Raw genomic sequence first — 3,579 nt, forward strand, 5'->3', positions numbered from 1 at the left:
AGATTTTTTTCCCAAAGTCATTCCATACTTCCACTTAATTATTGAACCTTCTGTAATTAGTTTTTATGAGTAATATGTGGTATCTAATCTGTATTATGCCAATTAAAAAGTTAAGTTGTAAATTAAATAAGTCATTCCATCCTGTAAATCACATAAGTGGCAGTTGCTTATTTCCATTAGTATTAAATAAGACAAATACTTCCTTACATGCTATATCACAAGAAAGATATTACTAGCTCGGTGACAGTGGTGTATGCCTGTAATCCTAGGTCCTCGGGAGACAGAGATCAGGAGGACTGCAGTGTGAAGTCACCTCAGGCAAATAGTTTGTGAGACCCTATCTTGAAACTACCCAACATGATACAGGGCTGGCGGAGTGATTCAGGTGGTAGGAGTGCTTGCCAAGCAAGCGTGAGGCCCCAAGCTCAAACCCCAGAACCACAAAAAAAATATTACTTCTGTTATATAAAATTAAATGCTACATTGTATTCCTTAACATACAGAAGAGACGGCTATTACAATAAACGATAACAGATGGATATTACTTTGGATAGTATATAAACTATACTTACTGACAACCTCCAAAGGACAGTGTGAAGAAACACAGCTCATGCTCACCAGTAACAAAAATTACTGTTCTTCAGAAGCTGGTCCACCATGTGCTATACATATACAAACCAGCAAGGGACTACTTTGTAAATGAGGGGAGTATCTGACATGGGGAGGCAGAAAGGCAGATGCAGCTGGTCAGAAGAACACATGCAGGTGTCCATGCAAGATTGGATTTTATCCTCTTATTAATATTTTACCACCATAACTCCTCAGCCAACAAACATCTAAGTCTACAAAATTGTCCATATCTCTTCATGATATCAAGAAAGTGGTAAAAGCCAATAAATACAAGATTATAAAAAACCCCACAGGCCTCTTGATAACAGTTGTCTCAGGTATAATGTGAACATTATACCTGAGACATTGGCACAGAGGAGGAAATGGCAGGACTGAATTTCAGGATGCCGAATATTGTATCTTCATCTGGGTATTTACACTTAATATACTAATTTCACAGTAAATTAACTTATTGGCAAATTTCAGAGATGATTCTCATCCTAAAAAATATGGCCACAGAACGAAACAGATTTGTGTGTATCTTTTTCTTGCACTACTCCTGAGGAAAGAGACAACTTTATGCATTTATGAAACTCCAAAAAAATGAAGTAACAGGGCAATTGCTGAACACTAACTCTACAGGGTACACATGCGATGGACACCACGAATGAGAACATCCACAAATTTCAAGTTCCAGCTACAAGTCTTTGTCTCCTCTCGCCCCCAGCAGAAAGGGTAGCTGTGAGTGAAGGTACTGGCAATAAGAAGTCAGCCGAGAGCACACAAGGGAGGGATGAGGATAGGTAAGACACCTGAAAATCTAGCTAGCATTTGTTGCCCTTAATGCAGAGAAACTAAAGCAGATACCTTAAAGCAACTGAGGCCAATAGGAAAAGGGGAACAGGTACTAGAGAAAAGGTTAGATCAAAAAGAATTAACCTAGAAGGTAACACCCACACACAGGAAATCAATGTGAGTCAATGCCCTGTATAGCTATCCTTATCTCAACCAGCAAAAACTCTTGTTCCTTCCTATTATTGCTTATACTCTCTCTACAACAAAATTAGAAATAAGGGCAAAGTAGTTTCTGCTGGGTATTGGGGGGGGGAGAGGGAGGGGGCGGAGTGGGTGGTAAGGGAGGGGGTGGGGGCAGTGGGGAGAAATGAACCAATCCTTGTATGCACATATGAATAATAAAAGAAAAAAAAAAGTCAGCCCTGTTCTTTCAAGGTCCTGATGATAATGTCGTCATCATCCTATTAAAAAAAAAACCCAAAATTTAGTTATTAAAACATCTTATGATACTTAGTAACAATATAATTTCATTAATGAAGGATGACATTTTGTTATGGAGAAAAGACACAAATAACACATGCATTTAAAAGTAATGTGCTCAGGCTGCTAGAACTGTAATTCAGTGGGAGAGCACTGCCTAGCATGCACAAGGCCCAAGGTTCAATCCATAATACCACATTTCAGAACAAAACAAAAGGATCATTTTTTAACCTCTTAAGTTACTTGGATGTCCACACTATAACATCTTAGGTGAGTGGCAGTGGAGGGGGTTACACAGATGGCAAACAATGACAAGAGAAAACCTAAATAGGCCCTCTTGATTCAATGCTCTTAGTTGACCTGAAAATCATTAATTTTAGAGGTCATACAACTGAGAAATACATGATTAGTTCCCCACTAACTTTGCTAGAGATAACACGTCTAATGTGTGGGTTACGATAACGGTTTCCTTGAGGCCTCCTTGGCTAATAACTCTGATTGTGCTATAGCATATAACACCCTGAGGGTGACAAAATGGGATAAAATTCTTGGTATCTCTATTTTTATATTGTGTCTGTCTGCTGACCCGACCTTTGAGAAAGAGTCTGCAAAGCATTTTAAAGTAATCAACATGTGGGTATGTCCAAAATGATAACATGGTTACCTCTGCCTATTGCCCATGGTGGTGGTTGTGTGTTTTTTCTACCACTCTCCCTCCCCAGTGACATCTCAGCAGTTAAGGCACCAAAGATCTTGGCTTTGTCATGAGGCCTAGAACAAACCATGAGTCCAGGATGTTGACTGCCCACTAGCTCACCAGGTATAAGGATGTTTATGCACAAAGATACCTTTTGAAAATAATGCCTTTTGAAATCATGTCCATAACTAATGGACAAGTACCAAATTTTAGGCCATCCCTAAAAATATCAGTTTTGTTTCCTTTATTCAGATCATGAACCTTGTCAACTTTGGTCAGTGCTGCTCCCTTTGGCTTGAGTCACCAAATAAGTTGAGATCCCAGTAAAGGAACCTTGCCTGTCTTCATTCATAAAATGTGGCTTAGTCCTATTTCTATGGTGTCCAGGCCATGGCATCCTGACATCTGTTATCATGAATGGATATCATTGCTTTGGGTGTTTTAGCATATGACTTTCTGAGGGACACAAGTATCTGCGCCTTAACAACATCATCCTGCATGCTCTAGGCAAATTCCACTATGCTGTGAGTGTGTTGGTTTGCTTATTCTTTAAAAGTACTCTAATAAACAATAGTGATAGATATTAACTTATTGAAGTTTGATAGATTATGTTTCTGTAATCTTCAAACATTCTAGTAAGGCTAGTTTGCATACCTAATACTCTTATTAGTTTTTTTATTGAGTGTGATATAGGCCAAATATCCAAATTGTTGTAGTAACATTAGTCTACACAAATATGGTAGCAGAGGAGAACTTTGGAAAGCTTGCAATAATACAATTAGAGCAAATGGATACATTTATTTATGGAATATTTAATGACTGCTACATTCTGCCATTTTGATGCAACATTAAGCAAAACAATAGCCCTACTTTACTAGCAATTGTAATCTAGAGCTGGAAGATAGATAACCAAATACACACATACGTGCTTAATAGATATGATGAATTTATGTGCTATAAAGGAAGAGAGATTGTAGTGGAGTGAAGCAAGAACACTA

Source organism: Castor canadensis, chromosome 14, assembly GCF_047511655.1.
Source record: "Castor canadensis chromosome 14, mCasCan1.hap1v2, whole genome shotgun sequence".
In the NCBI taxonomy this organism is placed as follows: domain Eukaryota; kingdom Metazoa; phylum Chordata; class Mammalia; order Rodentia; family Castoridae; genus Castor; species Castor canadensis.